Source organism: Pseudophryne corroboree, chromosome 3 (assembly GCF_028390025.1).
Source record: "Pseudophryne corroboree isolate aPseCor3 chromosome 3, aPseCor3.hap2, whole genome shotgun sequence".
NCBI classification, from domain to species: Eukaryota; Metazoa; Chordata; class Amphibia; order Anura; family Myobatrachidae; genus Pseudophryne; species Pseudophryne corroboree.
The window spans coordinates 473,129,577-473,135,919 of record NC_086446.1 but is presented as its reverse complement, the minus strand read 5'-3'; the positions used below and the strand labels follow the sequence as shown (position 1 = coordinate 473,135,919).

Genomic DNA, 6,343 nt, shown 5'->3' with positions numbered 1-6,343 from the left:
CTTTAGTAAATATACCCCATTGTGAGTGATTACTTAGCAGTATTGCTTTGCAGACATGCACTATGTGGATGTGTGGATTCATACATAAGTGCAGTGATTCCATTGTAGCTCTAATACTTGTAGTTTCAGTTTCTTGACCTGTATCAGATCCCATTAGGAAACTGTTCTAAAAAAATGGGTACAGCTTTGCCTGCCTGGAATGGAGTTTGGAGGTAATACATTATTTTTTAACAGAGCTGCTGCATACTTGCCTAGTCTCCTGGAATGGCCTGGAGGCTCCCAAAAATCAAATGGTCTTCCTGGCCTCCCATAAATTGGGCAAGTCTCCTGGAGCAGGCCACACCTATTCATAGCCACCCACTTACCGAGCTAAAGTGGGTGGGTCGGGTAGTCGATGGCATGATACATGTTAAATTACATCATTGTGGCCTTGTCCCTACTTCACTATGCCAGTATTCTCATCATGACATCCACCAGTCTGCCCACTTTCCTACGACAGGCCTCCCAGATGAGCTGGCTGCTCCCTGCCAGATGAGGCAGCCAGGAAGTTGGCAAGTAAGAGCTGCGTTGGAATGCCAGGTTGATGAGAACAATGTATCCTACATTCATTGTTCCTGAAAGGGGGTATATAATACTCTTAAAAAAAATGAATCATCTTGCGATAAAGATAATTCATACTACTGACCGTATGTACAGCGCTGCAAAACACTTGTGGTGCCTCATAAATAAAATGTTATAATAATAGTAATGTTACCAAACTATACAAAAGATAGTAAAGATTTTGCAGAAAATATGTTTTTAATACATAGTTGGCTGAAGAGGCATTGGAAATAGTTAGTTTTGCCGACACAATCATCCATAAAACCATCCATTTTAGAACATTAGACAAATTATAATGTGAAAATAAATTTTAATGGTTGCAGTTCCTGTATAATGTATTAAATATTACTGTATGTAGTATGTCTTAAGTATGGATGAAATTGGTACAACTGACGTATTACACAGCTGACAGGTATGATATATATATATATATATATATATAATACATAATATAATATAATATATATCTGCCATTCATATAGTGCACATATATTCCACAGCAAACTACAGAAAATATTTAGCTATTCACATCAGTCCCTGCCCCTGTAGAGCTTACAGTCTATGCTCACCACCACATGTACACAATCAAAAATACTATGGATCATCTTTGTCAGGTGCCAATTAACCTACCTGATATTTTTGAATTATGGGAGGAAACTAGAGTATCCAGAGGAAACCCACGCAAGCATGGGTAAAATATACAAATTCCACACAATACAACAACTAAAGGTGAGATAAATGTTATGTAGATAAATACATAGATCAATATTATAGAGGTAACTAGATGAATATTATAGATAGGTTGATATATAAATATGATAGTATGTACATATGTATTGTAGATTAATATTGACAGATAGATAGATAGATAGATAGATAGAGTAGATAGCTACAGATAAAACATTTTTTTAAAAGATTTAAAAAGATAACAAACATATTGGGTAACAGTACAGTTGTCTGTTCCCAAAAAAAATAAAATAAAAAATTATATATATATATATATATATATATATATATATATATATATTGCTATTAAAATGTTTGATTTCCACAATTTTAAAAAAAGTTATAAAATTATAAAAAAGCTAATTTTGGGGGGTTTAAACTCAAATGGATAAAACAAATAAGTCAAGAAAAAGTACAAACATTGTTATCTTGGGGCAATTTAAGGCCCTTTAAATTACAAATATACAAATAATGATAACAGCAACTACTATTTGTTTACATAAATACTTTACAGAAATATGGGGTGCATATTGATCTTGGGGTCATTTAGTGCATTTTTTATTCACCACAATAATGACATGTAATTATTGGCCCAATTACGCTAACTGAAAACTTGCAATTGCTTAATTAATCATTAGTAGGGGGAAGGAAGGGGGCCGACACATGTATCCCAGGGGTTCTGAATCAAGTCCCAATATTTTTACCTTAAAATAAGTATTTTTCCTGGCTTTGGTATGTGCTAATTCCTATAGAGATTACTGCAGCTGAATTTCTCTCAGTCAATTTAATGGGGTAAACCCTGCGGCACGGGAAAAATGAACATTTTCATTCTAACTATATATGCCCCATAGATTGCTAAATATTAGATCAATAGATAGTTGTGAGATAGATAGATAGATAGATAGATAGAAAGATAGAACAGTTACAGTAGGTAGATAGATAGATAGATAGATAGATAGAAATGAGATAGATAGATAGATAGATAGATACTGTAGATAGAAAGAAAGAAATGAAATAGATAGATAAATAAATAGGTGATAAAACAGTTATTCTAGATTGTTCAATAATGAATAAATCATCAGAATATAAATAGAATATAAAATCTACAATTTCTACAAATGTCAAAAAAATTATACAAAATAATACAACTGATGTCAAAAGACACAGCATCACACAGGCACAATTTATGAATAAGTGCTTTTGTATAATGTGTACAGTGCCATAAGGACAGCTAACAGGTACAGTGTGCTGGTAAAGGTGCAGCACAACATAACTTTAGGTGGCGCTGTGCTTCTACATTTCTGCCAAAGCTCATTAGTTTATTGAGCAAGATGAGATGTCTGCAAGGGAGCAGAATTTAGAACAGGCTCCAGCAAAGTGATGGCGTTTCTTGGCAAGTACTGCACATGTTGCCGCACTTCGTTTTGCAGAGCTATGCACATACAAAATTAAGTGAGACATACTGCAACCTTCTTTATGTTTCAACAAGAGAAGGCAATGGCCCTCATTCCAAGTCGTTCGCTCTGTAAATTTCATCGCATCGCAGCGATTTTCCGCTTAGTGCGCATGCGCAATGTCCGCACTGCGACTGCGCCAAGTAATTTTACAATGAAGATAGTATTTTTACTCACGGCTTTTTCATCGCTCAGGCAATCGTAGTGTGATTGACAGGAAATGTGTGTTTCTGGGCGGAAACAGGCCGTTTTATGGGCGTGTGGGGAAAAACGCTACCGTTTCCGGAAAAAACGCAGGAGTGGCTGGAGAAACGGGGGAGTGTCTGGGCGAACGCTGGGTGTGTTTGTGACGTCAAACCAGGAACGACAAGCACTGAACTGATCGCAGATGCCGAGTAAGTCTGAAGCTACTCTGAAACTGCTAAGAAGTTTGTAATCGCAATATTGCGAATACATCGTTCGCAATTTTAAGATGCTAAGATACACTCCCAGTAGGCGGCGGCTTAGCGTGAGCAACTCTGCTAAAATCGCCTTGCGAGCGAACAACTCGGAATGAGGGCCAATGTTTCTTTCTCTTCCATGGAAAATAAATAAAAAATGATTTAAGAGGACAAATTGGGATCATTCTAGTTGCACTTTGTATATATGTGTAGACACATCATTTACTCAGTGTAAACACACACAGAAAAGTGAGAAAAATTATTTTACTTAATGAAAAAGAATGTTGGGCTTTTTTTGTTGTTTACACCAGTGGTTCCCAACCTCGGTCCTCAAGTACCCCCAACAGTTCATGTTTTCCAGGTCACCTAGCAGTTGAACAGGTGTATTCATTACTCACTGACATTAAATAAGACCCACAGGTGAAGCTAATTATTTCACTTGAAATCCTGTGAGGAGACCTGGAAAACATGAACTGTTGGGGGTACTTGAGGACCGACGTTGGGAAGCACTGGTTTAGACCATAGAAGATCGTAAGTTCCCAAACATGGTCTTCATGGCACCCCAATGGTCCAGCTTTTATAGGTATATCCATGCTTGACCACAGGTGACTTAATTAGTACCTCAGTCAATATGATTTAACCATCTGTGCTGTGCCATGGATATCTTTAATACCTGGACCGTTAGGGTATCTTGAGTACCACATTTGGGAACCTCTTCCATAGGTTCTAAACTCTGTGCTCTAGCCTGCAGTTCATGTTTTCCAGGTCTCCTCACAGAATCACCAGTGAAATAATTAGCTCCACCTGAGGATCTTTTAAAGTGTATCAGTGAGTAAATATCTCCCGATTTGTGACCCTGAACTTATCAAGGAAACCATTGGTCCGCTCTAAGCTGATATTCACTGGTCTTCTTATTGAATCCCAATAAAATGTGATTTTCATATTTAGCAGCTTTCAAAGAATTAAGGCTGAAGAAGTCTCTTAGAGATGAAACAATCTCTCTGGGACAAACCCATCGGGTTAAACATTAAAGGATTCATTCAGAGAACCTGTGACTGGAGAAAATGCTTACCTTCCAATCTATGTTCACAAAAGTAATGTACTACATGGCAAAATGTCTGAGTGTATTTTATGTCTCTATGTTTATAAATTGTGATTGATATTATTTTAAATCATATACTGTAAGGGTGTAAAACTATTTCTAATAATAATAATATATGAGCATTACGTTAACTATAGATGACATCTAGTAAGAGTCCTTATTAAGTAAAGGTAAGCGCCCTACACACTGGGCGATGGCGACGGGCGATATGAATGATATCGTTCAGAAATGTGCGATATATTGTTCATATTGTATAGTGTGTAGGCACCAATGATGAATGATGTGCGTCCCCACGGTCATTCATCGTTGGTTTCCCATCGCTTTGCAATGTAAAACAATTTGGACGATAACGATCATCAATCAGATCGTTCATCGTCCAAATTGCTGCCGTTGGCCAGTGTGTATAGTACTTTAGACCTTCTTTTTCAATATATCTGAAATTTACTGGAGATGAATTTATTGAAGCACCTCCTTTTAGACAACCATAAACCATATATATATATATATATAGCGTGATGTAATAAAGTGCCAGACAAACTCAGATATTTTTTTGAAGGGGCAATCATGTACAATGAATGATTTAGCTTTGTACATGATTGCCCCTTTAAAAAAATTGGCCAAGTTGCCAGCATCCCACATGACCGCCGAACTTGGACTTCATTACATCCTGGTCATAGTTTCCAAATAACCGGAACCTCATTTAATGCAAAAAGCTTCTTTATCAAAACAATAGCAGCAGCATAATAAAGTGTACTTATAATCCAGTATACTGTATGCCAGTGGCATGGCAGAAAACAGTAATAAATACTTAGCAAACATGTCAGGATGGTCAGTGCGATAAATCTGTCAGGCTTACCATACTATCCTTTTAAACCCGGATACTCATACATTACACAGGTTCTGTGGCTGGCTGACTTCAAGCCTGCATTTCACTTGGTTTTAATCCGATAAAGATCCTGTGTTGTGGTTTAAAGGGATAGTATAGTAAGCCTATTTTAATATAGTACACACACCCACACACACACACACACACACACACACACACACACACACACACACACACACACACACACACACGTATTTATGGTACAGATGGAGCCTCAGCTGTCTTTGCTCCATTTGGGACTAGGCGCGCACGCCTGGGCGCACCTAGTCACTGTGAACGTCTCCATCTGGACGGGCACACGCGCCCGGAGATGCACCCCATTCACTTGAATGGAGAGCATCTCCGTTTGCGCGCCCGGACAGAGACGCTCCACTCCCGGTGTAACTAGCCAGACGGATCGCCTAGTCACGCTGGGAGTGCATGCCTGCGACTAGGCAGGCAAAGATAACGGAGGCTCCACCTGTATGTCTTTTTCATTGTATAGTGTTGCACCGAAGATTTTCAGTTACAGTAATTACAGTGATAGTTATAGTACAGCACAAAGATTTGCATTTCTTTTGGAGAAAAATGGGTTTTGTGATAAAACTTTATAGTTGCTCTCTTCTCTAATTGTCCAACTTATGTCTGGAAGTGTCCTAGGTGCCCATTGCAATTGTTTGGGATGTTCTTACCTTTGAAAGCTGCACGCAGGTTAGATATAACCCAAATAAAATGTACAGCAATGATCATGTGTATTTTTATGGCACAGAAATACATGTTTATATCTAGTGTAGGATTAACTATAGAGGAAAGATAGTTATGTTTGATACTGTATATATATATATATATATATATATATAGCACAGATTGGTGGGCAGCACTCCAAGAGAAATTACACAGCTTCACAAGCTTTTTCAATCAACATTTCAGACGCCTTTATTTGCGCCTTTCGTCAGGATGAGGGCACCCAGGTATTTATGCTGTGCTGTTGGAGTGCCGGTCATACGTGTATATATATATATATATATATGCACTAGCAATTCTACCCGTTCTTCGCACAGGAGTTTCTCGTTTGCATGGTTGTACATGTAAGTGAGTGTTAATAATCTGTTAAATCTATAGAGATGTGAATTTCAGATGCTTTAATGTAAGTAAA

General features: G+C 37.7%; 2 long non-coding RNA genes across 7 annotated transcripts in view; one reads left to right on the top strand and one right to left on the bottom strand.

Annotated features, from left to right (window-relative positions):
• Positions 1-6,343, bottom strand: part of LOC135056063 (uncharacterized) — a 41,994-nt gene that overhangs the window by 34,834 nt on the left and 817 nt on the right. For 2 of the 6 annotated variants that reach the window (XR_010243880.1, XR_010243881.1), the window contains exon 2: positions 5,179-5,278. The exons of the other annotated variants lie outside the window; for them this stretch is intronic. This is a non-coding gene — a long non-coding RNA (uncharacterized LOC135056063). The remainder of the gene's footprint in view (positions 1-5,178; positions 5,279-6,343) is intronic. 6 annotated transcript variants of the gene reach the window in all.
• Positions 3,415-6,343, top strand: part of LOC135056065 (uncharacterized) — a 29,904-nt gene continuing 26,975 nt past the window's right edge. Inside the window, exon 1 of the long non-coding RNA XR_010243884.1 lies at positions 3,415-4,048. This is a non-coding gene — a long non-coding RNA (uncharacterized LOC135056065). The remainder of the gene's footprint in view (positions 4,049-6,343) is intronic.